This window comes from Aotus nancymaae, unplaced genomic scaffold (genome assembly GCF_030222135.1).
Source record: "Aotus nancymaae isolate 86718 unplaced genomic scaffold, 86718_ANA_hifiasm-v0.15.2.pri h1tg000064l_1, whole genome shotgun sequence".
Taxonomy (NCBI): Eukaryota; Metazoa; Chordata; class Mammalia; order Primates; family Aotidae; genus Aotus; species Aotus nancymaae.
In genome coordinates, this window is record NW_026988479.1 from 3,357,563 (window position 1) to 3,380,739 (window position 23,177).

Consider the following 23,177-nt stretch of genomic DNA (forward strand, 5'->3'; position numbering starts at 1 on the left):
TTTGCATTCTCTAATCTATTCCATCAAGATAGGTTAGAAACACTTAGGCAAGTCATATTAGTTCAGGTTAGATGATGACACTCAGACTATGTTTATGTCCTACATGCAAATAGTGTTTATATTGAGAATGTTCTAAAAATGAGAAAAGGAAAACAAATTCATCTTCTTTATCCTTTGAGTGGAATATAACATGCACAGAATTTATCAAGTTCTTTACTTATCATCAGGGGTTTTCAAAAGTTGAAGACAAAGTTTTCAGAACACCTCCCCTAAAGGAAATTTGGGAAGTTATTTAGACCTGAAATAAATGCCCTTACTATTTTTAAAGACACTAGGAGAAAAGTTAAAGAATTTGAAAAATGTACTCATTCATTTAGCAAATATTCACTAAGTATTCTATTGTGAAAAAGAGTGTAAGTCTTTGTCGTCACTTAAAAGAATCTTTATTTTCTCACTTATACAACATTAAACACATTTTCTGCTAAGCAAACAAAGTAAAAACTTGGAAAATATAAAAGCGCCTATAATCATACCACTCAAAGTGTTAACCTCCAATGGATGTCTCCATTGCTTCTTCAGTAGAATCCCCTCAAAAATGTTTTCATGGGTTGAAAACATTAAAAAGAGAAAACATTAAAAAGAGTCTTGGGTAGACTTATGTCTAGGTACTGGGATTGTATCTTACTCTTCATGGTCTCAACCCCAAGAGCTGACACATACTATGTGCTAATAAAAATGTTTAGGGGGGTGGTTCATCAGTCTTATTAGAAAACAGACAAAAACAAAATATATTACCAAATGAGCTCAATTCCCCATAGTACCTGCTGTGAAGTAGGACATTTAGAATGCTCAGTCTCGTTAACTCATTCTGATTACAAGTGGAAGTGCACCACTCTTGAATAGAGTTTCTCTATGTTTACCACAAGATGATAAACTCTGGTGTTTCATTAGGAATGATATTTGGTGGCATGAGCAAGAAAAGTGCATCCTCGCCTGGTTACTGAGAATCAGGAATATGCTATCATTTGGAGCACATATGGTAGCAAGTCTAAATTCTCTGCACCACTTTGTTTCCCATCAACCAGCAGAATAAGGCAAAGATCAACTGACAAATGTCAGTAACTCATTTTTCACATATGACAAAAGGTGACTAAACTGATAAAATTATCATTTTAATGTTCTTGCCAGAAGGCTCAAATAATTAGCAAAACTAACCAGCAAAAAATGAGAGCGAAGCCCATTATTTTTCTTATGTTTGGGAATTATGTAAGTATTTTCCTTCAAAAACAAAAGTTTTCCAGTCGATATCTGTAAGCTGAATATAAACAATTAGCCTGTTTTAATATGGAATTTTCCCTTTTATTTTTAGTATTAGAAGGGAGATTCTAATAAATCTATGGGAAGTAGTATCACCCCATATTTGTAACCTCAGGACATAAAACAAATATGTCTGATCCCCTTCAAAGTGTGGAGATGGGTCCCACATTTGTAAAACTAAGTTCTTTTTGCCCTTAAGGAAATGAAACCAGCTTTTAGTCTGCCAGTGTTTTTGCTATGGTTTTAATATGCAGTCAAACTTTATTATGAAAGAAGAGAGCAGATATTTGGAGCTGAGAGATTAAAAAAAAGTAACAGGTCTAGCATGGGAGACCTGGGGGAAATGGATGGTGGTGCCATTTATTGAAATGGGAAAGGCAGAAAAGCAGGTTTGGGGAAGCTGGAGAGTGAGGAGTTCTGTGTGGCTACTTGGTGTCTGAGGTAACAGAATTCAATCTTGATTATGAGTCTTTGGCACTGGTTTGTTTAACTGAGGATCTGCCTTGGTCCTGGTTTTCATTCTGTTCCAATTCCCCAAGAGAAAGGAGTCTTGCCTTGGCTTTGCCAGGCTTCTTTACTGGGCTCTTCCATCCCTCTCCCCTTGAATAGCAGGTCAGTAGGGACAGGCCATCTAGGTGTCACTTCTGATCAGGCTTTCAAGGCCAGCTACCTACCTTACCTAGAGTTCAAGAGATTCTTTTATGTCAAACTCTCTGTGCTAAGATTATGGATCATCAGTCATTCAGAAGTCAGGCCCCTTCTTGACTTCTCTGTCTTGTGGACAATTGGCTTTGTCCCAGTGAGTTCTGAGAAGGACAGTTGTTCAATTAAGAGAACAGATTTTTCAGACTATTCATCTGTTAGCTGAAGAAAATAAGGTGCTATAGGATAAATGGTTAGTTGCATAGAATACATGAACCTAGGAATAATCATCAGGCTTCTCATTGAGCAAGAATATACATGCTAGTTAGTTAGTTTAAGTGGTTTTGAAGAGGCTCTGCTGTTTTAAGTAATGTATCTCAAAGATTGCAAAGGCATTTTTTTTTTTTCAAAGTAAGCCTTAAAAGTATTAGTATGGCCAGACTCAGTGGCTCACACCTGTAATCCTAGTACGTCGAAAGGCCAAGGCAAGCGGATTGCCTGAGCTCAGGAGTTCGAGGTCAGCCTGAGCAATACAGTGAAACCTTGTCTCTACTAAAAAATAAAAAATTAGCTGGGCATGGCAGCATGTGCCTGTAATCCCAGCTACTTAGCGGGAGGTTGAGGCAGGAGAACTGCTTGAACCCAGGAGGTGAAGGTTGCTGTGAGCTGAGATCAGGCCACTGCACTCCAGTTGGGTGACAGAATGAGACTCTGTCTCCAAAAAAACAAAAATTGTAAGTATGGAGTTAGAGTTACCATGTATATTTGAATTGTACAGTGAACCACTGGGATAATTCAGGCTAATGGACTCCATAACCTCTTAATTATCTTGACAGTTTAGAAAAATAAGCACTTCCTATACTGAATTACCCAAGTAATTACGGTTATGACCTTACCTACTGTCTTTTATTGTAAATGATGTTCTAATTTGAGTTGTCACTGTTTCAAATGACATTTTAGGGTTCAAATTCTTTCCTACGAGACAGAGAAAACTTAAGAAAAAGGTCTTTTAGAACCCCAAGTCTTGTAATAACTGCCATTAAACCAGGAACAAATTCTCTATCAAAATGAGCCTAAAGTTCGTATCTATTCTGACACATATAGTGACAATTCTAATTTTCTAGTATGAAAAAACTTAAATCAAATGAGGAAATATCCTGATTTTAAAATGAATCGATGGTTTGTTTAATTGAAAATATTAAAATTTTAAATAATAATTATATTTCCCAAGGCTGCCAAACTAGTTCCTTCTTCCTTATACTGCTAAGCTATTTGGCCAGCAAAATGAACAGTGATCTTTTTTTATTCAAGCGTACTATACAATCAGTGAGTCGCTTTCAGCTCTAAATTTACTCACTTTGGTGGTCCCGCTAATTATAAACTTACTAGCCTTCAGGGAATGGCATTAAATATTTTTCTCTTTTGGCAACTTAGTCTCTGAATTCAAAATTGAATGATGCTTTCATGTCAAATGACCAATTCAAGTGTTTTTTAAACGTATTTTCATAAGCTGCAGCATATATTTTTAGCAACTAATAAATAATTATTATACTTATGCCAATTATTTAAATCATAATAAAACACTTATTGACAAAATACCAATTACTAATATAAAATGGGGAAATAGTCTGTTTTTACTCTTTTGCATTTGCATAGAGAACATCAAAGACATTTTTGAGTAACGGTTTTACCAAGCAAAATAAAGCGAATATTTATCTCATGGATTCAGGCAGCAGAAGACAACACATAGTTTATATGTTTCAAGAAGTTCCACACTTCCTGCAACAAATATAACCTAATATCCAAATTATCTTAGTCAATTTGGGCTTCTATATCAAAGTGCTATAAACTGGGTGACATAAACAATAGAAATTTATTTCTCACAGTTCTGGAGACTGAAGTCTGAGATGAGGGTGCTAACATGGTGAGGGTCTGCTGAGGGTCCCCTTCTGGTTGCAGACTGCCAGCTTCTCATTGTACCCTCATATGGTGGAATGACAGCTAGCTAGCTCTCTGATCTCTTCTTTTAAAAGCACTAATCCCATTTATGAAGGCTCCACCTTCCAAAGTCCCTTCCAACTACTATCACATTGGGATTAAAGTTTCAACATACGAAATTTGGGAAGCATATGAACATTCAGTCCATTGCGCAAATCTTCTGATTCATCCTCAACTTATTAGGATTTTTCTCATTCCAGCTACAGAAATCCCATATGAAAGTCCATGATATTAAATAGCAAAAAATGATGATATCCATCCATAAGATGCATTTTTATTTTTTCCCACTGGCCCGTAGTGGACCTTTAAATTCAAAACATTTATAAACAATTGATGACATGAAAGGATTACACAAGCAAATGCTTCACCTCTGATCAGCAAAAAGCCAAATGAGGTGGAGAGGATATAGGTTTAAAAAGAGCCTTGAGTAATATCCCACGGCATCAAAAGGGAACGAAGAGAAACTTAGGAAAGGTAGAAACAGAGCTCAGCAGATGTTAATTTTCTTGACTTGCTCAAATTATTTAGGACAACTGCAATTAATTCTAAGTCAAGTTTAACAATCTGGAAAAAACTGATTTGGAAAAGTGAGACTGAGAGTTCAATTGAATATGAGAAAAAGCAATGGATCAGCAATTGGGTAACTACGTAGGAAATGCAGATCCAGGAATTAAGCAGACTGGCTGATATCTGTAAAATGGATCACTGTTAGAAATAAAAATCACCATTAATTTCCCATCTGCTACTGGTGTCAAGGCAGAGAGACTAGTTTTCAAATAATAATAAAAGCAAGTATTTGTGGAGTGCTAATCTAACAGCTTTGCTATATTACCTCAGTTATTCTCACAGCAACCTATGGGGACTCACTGAGACCCCCCGAGTTGCTATAAAGATTATTCTAAAGACATTTGAGACTCAACAGATGCAGAAAAAGAGTCTTTTTAGAGCTTCCCTTATCTCACTAAATGCAGAAACTACTGGGAGTGAGGCTGCCATAAATTTCTTCTTCCAAAGAATTTTACTGGCCAGAAAGAAGATAGAGAAGACCACTTGTACCTGCATAAAAAAATCACAAACTTTCTTATTTCTTCTTCTAAATACTTATTTGTTCTTCCCATAGAAACCTTTACTACCCTTTTTCTTTCCCCCATTAAGTTACCTCTCACCTATTAAATTAGGTATACAAACCCCCATCTTCAGTTGTTTAGAGTCTCATTTTTCTGTGTGCTACTGCATGAATAAAAATCTGTGTTTTGTCTAAGTTTAATTCCCAGGCCCCCTGAACCTAAGAGGGCAGAGGAAAAGATTTTCCTCTCCAACAAACCCTATGAAAAGCAATTTTGTCATCTTTATAAACATGATAAAACTTAGACTCCAAGAAGTTATAAAACTTGCCCAAGTTCACTAAACCGGAGGAGTGAGGATTCAAATACAGGTTAGGCTGGGCACAGTGGTTCATGCCTGTAATCCCAGCAATTTGGGAGGTCAAGGCAGGCAGATCACATGAGGTCAGAGTTCGAGACCAGTCTGGCCAACATGATGGAACGCCGTTCCTACTAAAAATACAAAAATTAGCTGGGCGTGGTGGCACACACCTGTAATCCTTGCTACTCTGGAGGCTAAGCACGAGAATCACTTGAATTGGGGAGGTGGAGGTTACAGGGAGCCAAGATCACATCACTGCACACCAGTCTGGGAGACAGAGCAATACCCTGTCTCAAAACAAAACAACAAAAAACCCACAAAAAAACAAATGCAAGCTATATTGTCCCAAGAGTCTACACTACTATCACTTCATTAAATTGTTCTTATATGGTCTAAAGGCTTTAGAAGCCCATGCAAATGGGAAGGTTTTAAAAGTGAGTCTTCTTAGACCTCACCATGAAGTGTCCTAATTCTGAATATTTTGGTATTTACCAAGAGGGGCATTATTTGGGTGACTGCAAGGTTTACCTAAATTATTTGGTAAAAGCAAAGATCAATGAAGCATTTAACTTTATTTTGCTTCCTTCACAAACCAGTTTCTAAGGTTGCTATGTTTAATGCACTGGAAAAAATTCCTTACATACAATTGAAAAACTGACTCAAGATGAAAGAATCCAGCATGAGTAAGACTTGTAGTTTGTCACAGTCAGTAATGCGGAAGCTGAACAGGCAACACACAGGACATATACCAGCCAGAGACCAATGCCTTTGAACTCCCAGACATGCTCCAACTTGGCACAGCTGAAGAAACAGCCACTGACTAGTCATTACTAGCAGCCATGAAGGAAGAAGACAGCCAGCCAAACTCACAGTGAATCAACTGCAGCTCAAAGGATAAGTATTAAAGGAGTAAGCAGGGGATGGGGGTGAAAGAGAAATAGGATGGGAATACAAAGGCAAAAAGATTGTCTCTGTGATAGACACAGACAGGAAAACAAGCACTGAAGTAGGCAGCACCCAAGACCTGTGTTAAAGACGCCAAGACAAATATTACTACCTCCCTCCAGTTAAAATGATGAAGGTGAATTAACATGGATAGATTTCCAGGACATTTTTAAGAAAAAAATCAAGATATAAAACAATACATGTAACATTTTTGTTTTTAAAAATCCATAAAATGGTATATATTTCTTAAGGATATACACATATAAATGTCTACCTGTATATACATAATAAAAAGACTGGAAGCATATCATGGAAATAAACAGAGACTACTCAAAATGAGAACAACCGGAGGCTATTTATTCATTGCTTATTGTAACAAGAGAGTCAAACACCATCATTTGTGTTTGGCAGATACTTGCAGGCAGCCAAGGCAGAAGTGAAAAGCTTTATAGTAAAACGAGGGAGGATTCACATATGCTACAATTGGAAACTGTTGGTTTGGGAAGCTAGAGGTGGGTAATTACAAGTGAGGCATCTTATATGATTGGTTTGAGGAGTACATTTGACTTTGTCTGGCTGGTCCTGAGTTAAAAGCTGATAGTCATTGGCCAAGCTCTGACACTTCTGGACCGGTTGCTGCAGAGAGTCTGGTCTTTGCCTGTTTGCACATTTAGTCTCTCAGTATGCACCACACTGATATGAGTGTTTACTACTGGCAAGATGGGAAGGGGTAGGGTCAGCAAATAATTTCATATTTTGTAATTTTAAATTTGTTTATAAGGAGAATATATTTACTCATTTTTTGATTTGTATAATTTTGTAAAATTCTGAAGCAAAATGGCAGATAGATAGCTGTCATTCCTAATACTCACAACAACACTGCAAAATGGGTTGTATTCTTATTTTACAGTGGAGGAAAGTGATGCACTAACAATCAACCTGCCCAAGACCACACAGTTGACAAACGCAAATGAAAGTTAATTCCAGGCATATCTGATCCTAAAAGTTACTTTTTACTGTGCCATACTTCTGCTTAACAAATGTATAGTTATACTAACATTAAAAGAGAGAATGGGCTGGGCATGGTGGCTCATGCCTGTAATCCCAGCACTTTGGGAGGCCAAGGCAGGAGGACTGCTTGAGCCCAGGAGCTTGAGACCAGCTTGGGCAACAAAGCAAGATCCCGTCTCTACAAAAAAAATGTTTTAAAATTAGCTGGGTGTAATGGTGCATGCCTGTGGTCCCAGGTACTTGGGAGGCTGAGGCAGGAGGATCACTTCAGCCTGCAGTAAGCCATGTTTGCCCCACTGCACTCTAGCCTGGGTGACAGACTGAAACCCTGTCTCAAAAAAAAAAAAAGGGAAAAAAAAAAAAAAAAAAAAGAATGGTCATTTTTACCTTTTACAAAGAGTGAGCATAACATATTGGATTAACCCAATATTAGCATCTATTAGTACAATATTAGCATCTATCTACTAAAATGGTGTTACAACTCAGAAATGGCTACTGCCATTGCAAGTTGAGTTATACAAAGTACACTGACACATGACATCACATGACAGTCCTGCCTCAAGTCTGATCCTTTGTACTTCCAGAAGGGTAGCTTTGGTTTTTGAGAAAGAGATAGCATTTAAAATGCGGTTATAACTAATGAGAAAGTAGGTATCTTTCAGAAAATTCCTTTTAGGGCACCATCTATCACCTATATTATTGATAATGGTGTTGGCCAATTTCTAATCTAGGAAATGCTAATGAATCAATTTCCTACGGGTTTAAAGCAGTTGTGTGAACCAGTTGACTGTTTTCATGTGGTAATGTAGCTAACTTCACTTTGATTACCTTGATGATCAAGAATTTATAAAGGTAGCTCTAAATTAAGACAAACTAAGCAATCCTTGCAGGATTCTTTTCTTTTAAATATTTTTAATTGTAACAACAGGTTGTATGATCCATAATTTAAAAACCAACAGTTTTTATGTTGGGTAACTACAGAACTCACATGGAAAAACAGATTAATATCTATAAATATTTTTGCTATTTACTGCCCTAAATATTACCTTGATGATTTACACAGTAACTCAGTGCTTCTTAACACTGAAACAGCACATTAACATCATCTGGAGAGCTTAAACAATAATATCAATGCCCTCCTCCCTTCCTCCAAGATTCTGATTTAATTGGTCTAGGGAAGGTCTCTGCCTCAGTATTTTTAAAAAGATCACTAGTTGATTCTAATAGGCAGCCTAAGTTGAAAAGCACTGCTACAGATTAAGAAGCTAAAGTGAAAAGGACTTCATGATGTGTGTGTTTGTTCACTAGCATCCATCCCTTTGGAGAATCATTATCTCCTAAGCTATGAGGTCCTGGTGAGGCTGACCCTGACTCTTCTCATATATAGCGAGTCCTCGTAGTGTGCACATGACCTAGTTCAGAGTAATGCTTTGTATATGTTGATGCTATATAATTAGATACACATATATTTTATATCCTCATGGTGGCTTAATATTTTTTTCATTATGAAGCATACATTTTATTTCCACAAATGCTTTTACCTTATAGCTTGCTGCTACGGTTTGAATGTCTCTGCCAAAACTCATGTTGAAATTTAATTGCCATTGTGAAACTGCCTTTGCAAAAATTGTAACTGAGAGAATTGTGACAGTGAAAGACATATGATCTAACCAACTCCATCTTGCCTTTTCTGGGTGTGGGCCAAGGTAACTTTAGGAGAAATTTAATTTATAGTTTAAATGAAAATAACACTTCCCCCAAACTAAACCACCTTTACAAAACAAATGAAAACCCGCCAGATTAAGAAAACAAGAGGGGCGGGTTGAATCCTGCTAAAATACAGGTATATATGATTACCAGCCCTTATTCCAGAGGTCACAAGATTTGTAACTTCTTCGATTACTCCTTTATTGATTTCTTGAGATGTCTTTTCACGCTTTTGAACTTCTGACTACCAGATAACCCCACCTGGACCTGCAATTCTAGATTCAACCAGTCCTACGGCCCCCACCCAGAAGCAGACACAGTGCAGGAGCGCTGTTTTCCACACTCTATGATGGCATCCCCAACTATCAATATTTCCTAATCCCTAACCCCCTACCTGTCAAACTATCCTCAAGTAGCCTCTAAATTTTCAGGGAGGTTGATTTAAGTAATAATAAAATTCCTGTCTTCTGTTTAGCTGGCTCTAACATGTATTAGGTTTCTATTACAATTCCCATGTTTTGATAAATAGGCTCTATCTGGACAGTGGGCAAACTGAACCTGTTGGGTGGTTACAATTGTAATAGTATTAAGAAGTGGGGCCTTTAAGAGATGATAAGGTCATGAGGGCAGAGCCCTCATGAATAATCAGAGCCATTATGATCAGAGTGGGTTAGATATCACCAGAGTGGGTTCCTGATAAAAGAATGAATTTGGCCAGATTTCCTCTCTGTCTCGAATGCTGTCTTGCTTGCCATGTGATGCCTTCCTCTATGGGATGACCCTCACTAAATGCCAGTACCATGTTCCTAGACTTCCCAGCCCAAGAATTATGAGACAAGTACATTTCTTTTCCTAAATTACAGTCTATGATATTGTTACAGCAGGAGAAAACAGACTAAGACATTTGCTTTATCTGATATGTTACATAAATTTATGAAATCAAATTTTATTGAAAATATATAAATCTTCATTGAAAATATTTATATATTCTATTGAAAATTTATACATGGATCTGATTGATATATAACTATGTTAGCATTTCTTTGGGTAGTGCAGACATATTTTTCTATCCTTTTAATCTTTCTGCATTCTTACAATTTAAACATCATGCTTGTAAACAGTACAAAATTGACTTTGTCATATAATGAAGTATTTTCTCCTTTTATATTTAATGCAATTATTATACATTTGTATTTAAATCTACCATTTTATGAAGTGCTTTCTGTTTATATTGTCTTCCTTTCTTGCTTTCTTTTTGGATGCAATTTTAATTCCATTTTGCACTCTAAATTATCTTGGAGGTTATATAAAAATCACTTAGGAAGATACTACTGTTTCTTCTTATTATCTAATTAATTTTACAGTCATATTTTACTTTCAAGCAGACATGCAACAATACATACTTCATTTTATTATAGTCATGAGAAAAACATGTTTGAAAAGCAAGCCATCATAATTTTGAGAGAAGTTCTTGGGAACTTCCTGGAGGGGGAGAATAGTCATTTGATCTCATGATCTATATTAGAGACCAGCAACCTATATCCCATGAGTCAAATATAGCCCAAAGACTGGTTTCAGATGGCCTGTAAGCTAAGGAAGGATTTTACATTTTTAAAGGACTGAAAAAAAAAAAAATATGTGACAGAGACCATGTATTATCTATCTGACCCTTTACAGAAAAAGTTTGCTGATGACTATCCTATATCATCTTGCCAAGACCTGTAAAAGTTCTGAGAGTTTTACCCTACTTGCAAACTAGTAATTACCTTGCTAAAATTTCATGGATGCTAGTGGGAGACAGGATAATCCAGGGTCAGAAACAAAGGACGTTGTTATTTACAGCAATAGCAGTCATCAGAACATCAGCATTAGTACCATTTCCTTATGCCCCAATTTCCACCAGGCAATATGAAGAGAGCCAGCCGACCCCAGCATGCACAGTAGCTGTATTACAGGAGAGGATAATGAGCTTAGGGAACCCAAATCTTTTATTATGGACAGTAAGCACACCTGCTCTTTGCTCTGCAGGGAGACATTATCTCAATCTTCCAATTTGCTATTACAAATATTTACGAAAAGATAGTTTGGAAAAAAGTCAATGACTCTGATTAAAAGATATAGAGAAACACAAGAGAATCATGGAGCACTGTGATCCAAATCTAAATTTGTATCTATAGCTGCCTACAGATTTTATGATAGTTATATCATTTCAAAAGTTTATCTTAGCTAAATGCTAAACTATTTTCAGTATTATCTTAAAGAGTACAGGAAATAAAAGTACATCACCTCATAGGGATTTCTAAAGGCAGTTTAAAATCTTAACATTGAAAAGCTATTATTCAGCTATTTAAAAAAATTCCGATATGCAGAAGGATTGATTTATGGCAGGGACCAGATAAGTGATAACTTACTCTATAGTCATCTTCTAACTAATTTGGTAACTCAACATTTTCTTTGGTGAATGCATAAACTATATCATGTTCTATAAAATTTTATTATTACTGTCCAAAATGTTTTTTAAATTATCCCAGAATTTGGCCAGGCACAGTGGCTCACACCTGTAATCTCAGCATTTTGGGAGGCCAAAGCAGGTGGATCACTTGAGATCAGGAATTCAAGATCAGCCTGGTCAACATGGTGAAACCCCATCTCTACTAAAAATACAAAAATTAGCCTGGTGTGGTGGCATGTGACTGTAGTCCCAGCTATTCAGGAGGCTGAGGCAGGAGAATCACTTGAACCTGGGAGGCGGAGGTTGCAGCGAGCTGAGATAGTGCCACTGCACTGTATTCTAGGTAACAGAGCAAGACTCTACCTTAAAAAAAAAAAAACCCAGAATTTAATAAGAAAGACACATTTTAGAGAAGAAATTTAAACACTTTAAGAACATTTTAAAATGTGTTGATTTAACAAGTATTATAGTTGATATTTAACATCTAGAAGTAGACCCAGCTAAGCAGTTTTCTCACAGCATTATAAATAGAACAGCGTTTCTAAAAATTAAGACTTTTTTTAAAGAATGCTTTTATAAGATAAATGTTTATAAGGATATAAACTACATAACATTTATATCCCAAGCTGCTTCTATTAAAAACAGTAAGCTGTAAAATTGGGAATCTTTTAGAAAATCTGGATCACCTTTAAATGTCGGATATGGGACAGTTAGTAGAATTCTCTAACATGAAACCTCTTTAACCTTAGAAACTGAAAGTATGAATTCCAGTCTGAACTGATCTGATGTTGCTTTGATATAGGCCTGAGCTGGAGAGCTCTGGAGAAAGCAAGATTACTTTGGGGACAATATGGAATCTCTTGTGTCCAACTAACTATGGTCTGGTAGCTCTGAGTTTCTAGCCTACTGAACAAAAGTTGCAGCTAAGATCTGATATTCCACTACCTAACTTTACTAATTTTAAAATAATGTTATAACATACAGGAAGTAAAAATATTAATGGAAAAAGTCTTGCATGACTGGTTGCTCTTCACTCCTTGTAAGCGTTGCTATTTAGATTTGTTCAGTCTCTTACTACAGTTTGGGTTAAACCAGAAGTCATTTTAGCTGAGGACTAAGTATGGGCTAGGTTTACGTGGATTATTTTTATATATTCATATACTAACTCATTTAGACATCCTTAAGTGTTTTGATAAAATCATATTTTAACTGTTCTATTCAAATATAGATTTTCCAAGACAAATACAGAATATAGAAAAAGTCCACATAAATCAATTTAATCTCATTTATCACATACCAACATTTAACCAAGATAAATTTTATAGAGATGCTAGAACATCTGCTAGTCTCTGATAGGGTGTTTTAGGTGAGGTGAGGACCAGCAGTTTGAAAGAAGGTTGCAGAAAAGGATTACTTTATGTCTGGTAAGGTAATGTTCTTTACTAATAAAACTTTCCCACCTATTGACTTTTAGGATCCCTGAAGGAAAAAGGAAACAGCAATCATTTAAACGTTAAACACATTTTTTTTGACAATCCAAACTCATTAGATATATCATATTCATCTGTCTACAATGGTTTTTCCCTAGGCATGTTCTCACAGACTTCTCTGAAAAAAAAGAAAGAAAAAAAGGCTGAGTTATATGTGAATTAAATTTACCTATCATTATAAATTTACGAGACAAATGGCAACACAGGAAATGGGCTTCTAAGCAATTTGGAAATTATATATAACCTGATAATCACAAAGAAGATTAAAATTTATGTGTAAAAAGTTATAAACAATGTATAAAAATTTACAACAAAACGGGGAAAATATTTGCAACACATAATAGACAAAAACATTAATTTCTTTAATTTACAAGTTTTACAAATCACTAAGAAAAAAATGCAACTTAGTAGAAAAATAGGCAAAAGATATTAAAAAGCAGTTGACAGAAGAAGAAAAACAAATGCTCAATTTCACTATAATTAAATAAATGAAAACTAAAATAAGTTATATTTTTCAACTATGAGAGCAGTAAAGGTAAAATATTCTGATAACACACAATGCTGGCAAGTAGCAGTGATAAAAATGTAAATTAAAACAGCTTTTTGGAGGGCAATTTTGCCATATGTATCAATTTAAAATGCTTGTACTGTCTCAACTGTAATTTTATAGCTAGGAATTTATCTAATCAATAAACTCTCAAAAATTACAAGGTTTATTTTCCAGTGTACTCACTGATCCATTACTGGTAATAAGAAAAAATGGAAAATAATCTAAATATCCATCAGTCCGCCTGGTTAAATAAATTATTATATACCCAATCAATTCAATATTATTTAGCATTGAGCAGAAAGAATCATACATAGTGTTAAAAAAGCAAAAAAAAAAAAAAAAAAAAAAACCACGTGCATTACGATCCATTTATTTATATAAAGAAATAAATATAAGTTTTTCAGGAAACAAAGAAAAGAAACAATGAGGCAGCTAAAACAGATCGTTAGGGAGAGGAATCAGTAAAGACTTCATTTTTCATTTTATATCTTTATGCCTGATTTAAACTTTTATTTTGCCACATATATGTAAAAAATTTGTACACCTATTAACATATTTTAAATAGTTCTTATTGTCATACTGTTACATAAGATTTTAGAGTAAATAAATTACATGGATAACTGTTCACGGCCCAGTCATTCAATAATATGCATGGTATAGAATTCATATCATCTACATTGAGATACATTTTCAAAACCAAAACAATGACTACAAAATAATGGGGTTTCCATTCTTTTCAGATGTTATTTTTAAATTCATTTCATAATAAAATCCAATAGTATAGTATAACTCATGTTTTTTCCCTTTCTCCAGAAACTTAAAGCAAATACTTGAAGTTATGGTAAAGAATCTTAAAATAATACCATTCTTGGTTCAACCACTTGGGAAAACAGTGTGACATTATCTGTTGAAGGTGAAGATATACATACTCCATGAACCAGCACTACCCTACTAAATATACACCCTAGAGAGAAATCTACTCATATATTCACCATGGTATGTGTATACAAAGTTCACAGTAGGAGTGTTTAAAATAGCAAAAAATGAAAGCTAACCTCGAAACCACCAAAATAGTAATTAACATTAGAATGGCTACCTTAATTATGGCATATCTATACAATGGTATATCTATACAAAGAATCATCCTTAGGCTTGCAGAATAAATTTTAAGGTCTGGACATTTATAGTTCAAAATTAAGTACAAAGAGGCTAAATATGGAACTGTGTCCAAACCATCACAATAAAAATTAGTACCAGTACAGAGAAGAGATTCTATATTTAGATTAGAAGATGGAACTTCTAACTCCTTCTTCATTAAACCTTTAATATTCATTCCTAAATTAGATTTAGCCATTCGTTTTCAAGAATATAACATTTGATGATATTATTCCATAAACTGCAAATGCTCTCAAGCAATCATACGAATATGCCCTTCCTATCATCATTACTCATATTCACCTAGCCTCACAGAAAGAAACTAAGTGATGGGAAAAAAAGTGTAAGAAACATGTCAAGAGGCTAAAAACCACTACTTAACAAAACAACTTTTTTTTTTTTTTTTTGATATGGGGTCTCACTCTGCCACCCAGGCTGGAGGGCAGTGGTATGATCTTGGTTCACTGCAATCTCACAATCTCTGCCTCCTGGGCTCAATCAATTCTCACACCTCAGCCTCTTAAATAGCTGAGATTACAGGTGCATGCCACCATGACTGGCTAATTTTTGTATTTTTTGCAGAGATGAGGTTTCACCCTGTTGCCCAGGTGGTCTCGAAATTCTGAGCTCAAGAGATCCTGCCACCTCAGCCTCCCAAAGTGCTAGAATTACAGGTGTGAGACACCATGTGATATGGTTTAACAAATCTCATCTTGAATTGTGGCTCCAATAACTCCCCCATGTTGCAGGAGGGACACTTTGGAAGATAACTGAATCATGGGGACTGTTCTCCTGTTCATGAATAAGTCTTATGAGATCTGATGGGTTTATAAGGGGAAATGCCTTTCACTTGGCTGTTATTCTCTCTTGTCTACTGCCACTTAAAGACGTGTAACTTTTGCCTTCCACCATGATTGTGAGGCTTCCCCAGCCAAGTGGAACTGTGAGTCCACTAAACTTTTTTTTATAAATTACCCAGTCTCGGGTATGTCTTTATCAGCAGCATGAAAATGAACTAATACACCATGCCTGGCCAAAAACAAAATCTTTCTTCCTAGCTCATGCTCCACATTTAAATGTATGGTAGCAGTAGTAGAGGAGGAGGATAAAGTTTTGAATTATTATAATATACATGCACATACAGGTACACACACACACAAACCATTTTGTAAGGGGAACATTCCTTTTAAATGTTAGCCATGTGTTAATTTTCACTTAATATTTGTAGGAACATTTTCAGTTACATGTTCAACGTAATACTATTTTAATACTCATATTTTAAATGTTTTATAACTCTTTATAACACAGGAAAACACAGGTTTCTACCAATGGGCAGAACATGTCATCATGGGGAATTCCAGTAAAAGACTGTTTCCCAGTCTGCTATGTACAGCCAACTGCCTAAATTTGGACCAATAAAATTTGGCATGTGTGTGTATGATAGGAAGTTGACTGTTTTCTACACTCTAGTTGTTCCTTCCCTCTGACTGGATAATAGCAACAAATGAAGGCTCCCATCTTAAAGTCAGAGGTAGGAGCCTCTTGATGAGAATGACAGAGCTGCCTGGCCAGCTTTAGGCAGGTCATTTCTAGCTTGCTCTCTGAGTAAAACAGAAATGTCTGTTATTTCAGCACTGAAATCTGAAGATATTGTTATAGAAAATTTTAACATAAAAGTCAAATACTCAGCTACATTATTTGTAGGAAATAGCTGAATCATTGTGATTAATCAAGGTAAAAATCTTTGTCATAAGAATTAGGAGATAAAAATAAAATCTTAAAAACATGTACATATTAATTTTTATGCATATGATCATGTGACAGTAAAGGTCTCTCTAAGCATTAAATCAGTGGTCCCCAACCTTTTTGGCACCAGGGCCATTTCCTTCTACAGACTGGGGTGGTGACAGCAAATGACTTTGGGATGATTCAAGCACATTACATTTATTGTGCACTTTATTTCTATTATTACTACATTGTAATATATAATAAAATAATTATACAACTCACCACAATGTAGAATCAGTGGGAGCCCTGAACTTGTTTTTCTGCAACTAGATGGTTCCACCTGGGGATAACGGAAGAAAGCGACAGATCATCAGGCATTAGATTCCTGTAAGGAGCATGCAACCTAGATGCCTCACATGTGCAGTTCACAATAGGGTTCAGACTCCTGTAAGAATCCAATGCCACTGCTGATCTGACAGGACGTGGAGCTCAGGCAGTAATGCGAGTGATGGAGAGTGGCTGTAAATACAGATGATGGTTCCCATGCTTGCTCACAGCTCATCTCCTTCTCTGCAGCCTGGTTCCTAACGGTACAGGTCTGTGGCCCAGGGGTTGGGGATCCCTGCATTACATCAAAGGTAAAAATCACACATACAAAAAGAACAAGATACTTACAGCAATACATTTTCTAAATAGTTTAATGTCAACACTATGATAAAACTGCAATGCAATTAACATACTGGAGAAAACCAATTTAGTTTAGGGTTTTTGTCATAATACATGAAAAAGCTCTTAAGATGGGTAAAATGACAAAGAACATTGTATTAACACTGATTTTTGGTTGCAAGCCACAGAAACCAAGACTATGGTTAATTTAGATGAAGTAAACTACCATGAGAGTATGGGAAAGCTAAAAGAAAGAAGAAACAGATGCAGGAAAAACAAGGGATGTAGTTCAAGAGGGTGCTGGTGGCAGGAATTACCATACAGTCTTCCCTGAGTACTGCCACTGGAATGGATAGTTCCTTAGAAACAGGCTGAGGTGGAGAATGGCATAGAGAAAGTTTGATGGAGAGTGCTCTGAGAAGACACAGCTATAAGGAAATGAGGAAGGCAGGATTGGGCAGAGGAAGAAGCAGACTCACAATGAGGATGCAGCTGAAGCCTCAGTCCATCCTACAGGGTGTTCTTTGAGTTATTGGCTCTTTAGAATTATCCCAGAGTCAGTGCCCTTTATATCGACCTTCAGCCAGTCAGTGGCCTTGGGCTGCCCTCAGACAAGGCAGTTCCTCAGAGAGGGAGGCAGTGAGATATAAGCAACTAAGAGTCCTACAAACTTTCTGACTCTGCATCACACCACCCAAAATTCAAAACACTTAAGAGAGCCAGATTGGCATATTTGGTCATATGTTCACAATGTGGCTGGGGCAGGCAAGCTCCTTTATTATGTACTTCCAAAAATACACACAGAGAGGTAATTTTCCCACTTCATCAAAGAAACAAAACAAAACCCAAACAAAAACAACAACAAAAATTTGTATGCTATTTCCACAAGAAGACAGAACGGAAACCACAGAATGGAAACCACACTTCTAGGATACAGTAATGGTCTACTACAGATATCAGATATCAGTAGGAAATTTAGAAATAAAAATATATAAATGATTAATTAATTTTAAAACTATAACCTTATGAGAAGTCAATAATCTGTAAATTAAACTATCGTTTTCTTTTTGCTAATCAGACTAACAAAGATTAAGAAGAAAGATTTTACACAGACTTTATAAGGGTGGTGGAAGACAGGCATTCAAACACCATGTTGATAGAAGGTAAACTGATAATAACCTTTCTGAAAATCAATTTTGATATGTATGCCAAAAGTTTTAAAAAATATCCATACCCTGCTATTTCACTTCTAAGAATTTAGCATAAGGAAATACTCAAGAAGAAAGATACATGCACAAAGATATCCAATGTAGCACTGCTTGCTCTTATTCGTAAAGGAAATAAATGGAGTTCAGAATTAGGTGATCGATTCAGTAAATTATGATAAATCTAAATAATGCAATATTATGAAGCCATTAGAAATCACGCAATTGCAAGATATCCATTTTCATATACAGAGAAATAGCCACGTTACTGGTTTTAAAAATTACAAAACATACAATAAATCATTTTGTAATACCATAAACAGGAAGATATTATTTCAGGGTGATGGCATTGTGTTACTTCCTTTTGCTTTTTTCCTATAACTTCTATATTAAACATGTATTACTTTATAATTAGAAAGATACTATAATAAACATCTAATTACTTGACTTCTTACAGATATTAAATTCTTGATATATATCCTATTATATATATCAAGAATATATATATATCAAGATATATATATTCTATTATATATCAGGAATTATGTATTATGGAATATATATCAAGAATTTAATATTTATATATCTTATATATTGTAGAATATATATTAAGAATTTTATGTATTTAGAAATTTGTTACAATTCTACCAGGTGTGGTGTCTCATGCCTGTAATCCCAGCACTTTGGGAGGCCAAGGCAGGTGAATCACTTGAAGTCAGACGTTCAAGACCAGCCTGGCCAACATGAGGAAACCCTGTCTCTTCTAAAAATAAACAAATTAACCGAGCCTGGTAATGGGTGCCTGTAATCCCAGTAACTTGGGAGGCTGAGGCAGGAGAACTGCTTGAACCTGGGAGGTGGAGGTTGCAGTAAGCCTAGATGGTGCCACTGCACTCCAGCCTGGATGACAGAGCAAAACCCAATCTTGAAAGAAAAAAAAAAAAAGGAATTGGTTACAACTGAGATGGAATTTTAGTCAAACCAATTGCAACAGCACATCAAAAAACTTACCTATCACGATCAAGAAGACTTCATCCAGGGGATGCAAGGCTGGTTTAACATATGCAAGTCTATAAAAGTAATCCACCACATAAACAGAACCAAAGACGAAAACCACATGATTATCTCAATAGATGCAGAGAAGGCCTTGGACAAAATTCAATAGCCCTTTATGCTAAAAACCCTCAATAAACTAGGTATCGACAGAACGTATCTCAAAATAATAAAAGCTATCTATGACAAACCCACAGCCAATATAATACTGAATGGGCAAAAACTGGAAGCATTCCCTTTGAAATCTGGCACTAGACAAGGATACCCTTTCTCACCACTCCTACTCAATATAATATTGGAAGTTCTAGCCAGAGTATTCAGGCAAGAAAAGAAATAAAGCATATTCAATTAGGAAAGAATGAAGTCAAATTGTCTCTATTTGCAGATGACATGACTGTGTATTTAGAAGAACCCACTATCTCAGCCCAAAATCTCCTGAAACTGGAAAGCAACTTCAGTAAAGTCTCAGAATACAAAATCAATGTGCAGAAATCACAAGCATTCCTATACACCAATAACAGACTAAAAGAGAACCAAATCAAGAGCAAACTGCCATTCACAATTGCTACAAAGAGAATAAAATACCTAGGAATACAACTAACAAGGAATGTAAAGGACCTCTTCAAGGAGAACTACAAACCACTGCTCAAGGAAATAAGAGAGGACACAAACAGATGGAAAAACATTCCATGCTCATGGTTAGGAAGAATCAACATTATGAAAATGACCATACTGCCCAAAGTAATTTATAGATTCAACGTTATCCCCATCAAGCTACCAATGACCCTCTTCACAGAACTGGAAAAAATCACCTTAAACTTCACATGGAACCAAAAGAGAGCCTGCATGGCCAAGACAATCCTATGCAAAAAGAACAAAACTGGAGGCATCACACTACCTGACTTCAAACTATACTACAAGGTTACAGTAATCAAAACAGCATGGTACTGGTACTAAAACAGAGATATATAGATCAATGGAACAGAACAGAGGCCTTGGAGGCAACGCCACACATGTAGATGTGTGGTTTGTCAGATGGTTGGAGAACCATCTGATCTTTGACAAATCTGACAAAAACAAGCAATGGGGAAAGGATTCCCTGTTTAATAAATGGTGTTGGGAAAACTGGCTAGCCATGTGCAGAAAACAGAAACTGGACCCCTTCCTGACATCTCACACTAAAATTAACTCCAAATGGATTAAAGACTTAAGCATAAGACCTAACGACATAAAAACTCTAAGAGAAAACCTAGGCAAAACCATTCAGGACATAGGCATAGGCAATGACTAAAACACCAAAAGCACTGGCAACAAAAGCCAAAATAGACAAATGGGATCTAATTGAACTCCACAGCTTCTGTACAGCAAAAGAAACAATCATTAGAGTGAATCGGCAACCAACAGAATGGGAAAAAATTTTTGCAATCTACCCATCTGACAAAGGGCTAATATCCAGAATCTACAAAGAACTAAAACAGATTTACAAGAAATAAAACAAACAAACCCATTCAAAAGTAGTCGAAGGACATGAACAGACACTTTTGAAAAGACATATATGAGGCCAATAAACATAAGAAAAAATGCTCATCATCACTGGTCATTAGAGAAATGCAAACCAAAACCGCATTGAGATACCATCTCACACTAGTTAGAATGACGATCATTAAGAAATCTGGAGACAACAGATGCTGGAGAGGATGTGAAGAAAAAGGAACACTTTTACACTGTTGGTGGGAATGTAAATTAGTTCAACCGTTGTGGAAGACAGTGTAGTGATTCCTTAAGGACCTAGAAATAGAAATTCCATTTGACCCAGCAATCCCATTACTGGGTATATCCAAAGGATTACAGGTCTTTCTATTATAAAGACACATGCACAGGTACGTTCACTGAGGCACTGTTTACAATAGCAAAGACCTGGAACCAACCCAAATGCCCATGGACAATAGACTAGACAAGGAAAATGGCACATATACGCCATGGAATACTATGCAGCCATAAAAACGGATGAGTTCGTATCCTTTGTAGGGACATGGATGAATCTGGAAACCATCATTCTCAACAAACTGACACAAGAACAGAAAATCAAGCACCGCATGTTTTTACCCGTAAGTGGGTGTTGAACAATGAGAACACATGGACACAGGGAAGGAAACATCACACACGGGGGTCCGTTGTGGGGGGATAGGGGAGGGACAGCGGGGGGTGGGGAGTTTGGGGAGGGATAACATGAGGAGAAATGCCAGATATAGGTGACGGGAGGATGAAGGCATCAAGCCACATTGTCATGTATGTACCTATGCAAATATCCTGCATGATCTGCACATGTACCCCAGAACCTAAAGTACAATAAATAAAAACAAAAACAACAAGAAACATTTCTTGACTAGTCAGAAGAGCTGATACACAGGGCCATATTCAAAGTCAGCTGCTACTTCAGTTTTAAATGAAAACAATTACATGAACTGTAACAATTTGTCTTTAGACCTTCATAATCATGTTTTTAAAAACTACAATATTGAACCTAATAGTTTTGAACCACATTTAAAGGAAGATTAAATTACTTGCAAAGGGCCAGAGGAAAGTAATAAAAATAATTACATACTTAGAAATTTGGCCCTATAATGACATGCAAAAGGAAATCATTTAGAAAATAAAACTGAAAACAATCTTACACTTCTATGGGTTACAGTAACCTCTGAAGAATGGGATAAGAAGTAAAAAAATTGAATTATGATGAGAATAATTTAATTTAGTCATTCAGAAAAACATCTGATTCTTGGATAAGGATTTGAGTGATTATTAATGTCCAATGCTACAGTATAAGGACTTGTAACCACTAGGATGTGTTACTAAAAATTCTTAAAAAAAAAAGTGTCAAAGGTAGAATATACTGCAAAGTAGGGGCTTATTACATAACCCTTTAAGATCTTTTCCATATTTATGATTTTTAAAAAATTTTGGGCACCTTATAATTATAAAAACATATCTTGCCAGGTGCAGTGGCTCATGCCTGCAATCTCAGCACCTTGGGAGGCCAAGGCATGCAGATCATCTCAGGTCCAGAGTTCGAGACCAGCCTGATCAACATGGAGAAACTCTGTCTTTACTAAATATACAAAATTAGCTGGGTGTGGTGGTACATACCTGTAATCCCAGGTATTACAGAGGCTGAGGCAGGAGAATCACTAGAACCCAGGAGGTGGAGGTTGCAGTGAGCCGAGATCACGCCACTGCACTTCAGCCTGGGCAACAGAGTGAAACTCCATTTTTAAAAAAAAAATCTTATTTTTATGGCTTTTTAAAAGTGAAAATGGATTAATCATTAAGAAATATAATAGAAGATAAAAATATTAGAGATTTTTCATTAATGTTGATAAAATATAAGTACAGTTAGGAAATGCATTATTTGACTCCATAAACGGTGAGCAATTAAACCAATTATTAAAATATAAGTACATGTGTGTTTTTGAAGTGTCAGTGTTTGTATTTTAAATCTCTTTTTTTAAAGTATAGTGCAATGTAGTGAATGCAGACAAAATGTTCCTATAACATATTTACACAGATTTTGCTTTTAGATAGGAGTCTTGCTATTTTGCCCAGGTTGGTTTTGAACTTTGGGGCTGAAGTGATACTCCTGGCTCAGCCGCTGTAGTAGCTGGGATTACAGACACCCACCAATTTACCACATTAGTTTTAAAGGGCTCAGGTGAAGGAAAAAAGAATGGATTTAAGATGAATAAAAAAGAATCATCCTTTGTCTGGGCTTGTTGCTTCTTCCAAATATACGGCAGCAACATAATGACAGTAAAAACTGCCCTAAAAATCTGTAA

At 36.0% G+C, this 23,177-nt stretch overlaps 1 long non-coding RNA gene across 5 annotated transcripts in view; it reads right to left on the reverse strand.

Moving 5' to 3' along the window:
• Positions 1-23,177, reverse strand: part of LOC105714106 (uncharacterized) — a 171,921-nt gene that overhangs the window by 143,698 nt on the left and 5,046 nt on the right. For 4 of the 5 annotated variants that reach the window (XR_010338757.1, XR_010338758.1, XR_010338756.1 and 1 more), the window contains one exon: positions 16,703-16,760. This is a non-coding gene — a long non-coding RNA (uncharacterized LOC105714106). Of the gene's footprint in view, positions 1-16,702; positions 17,043-23,177 lie in introns of all 5 variants that reach the window. The other variant, XR_010338759.1, reaches the window with a different exon arrangement.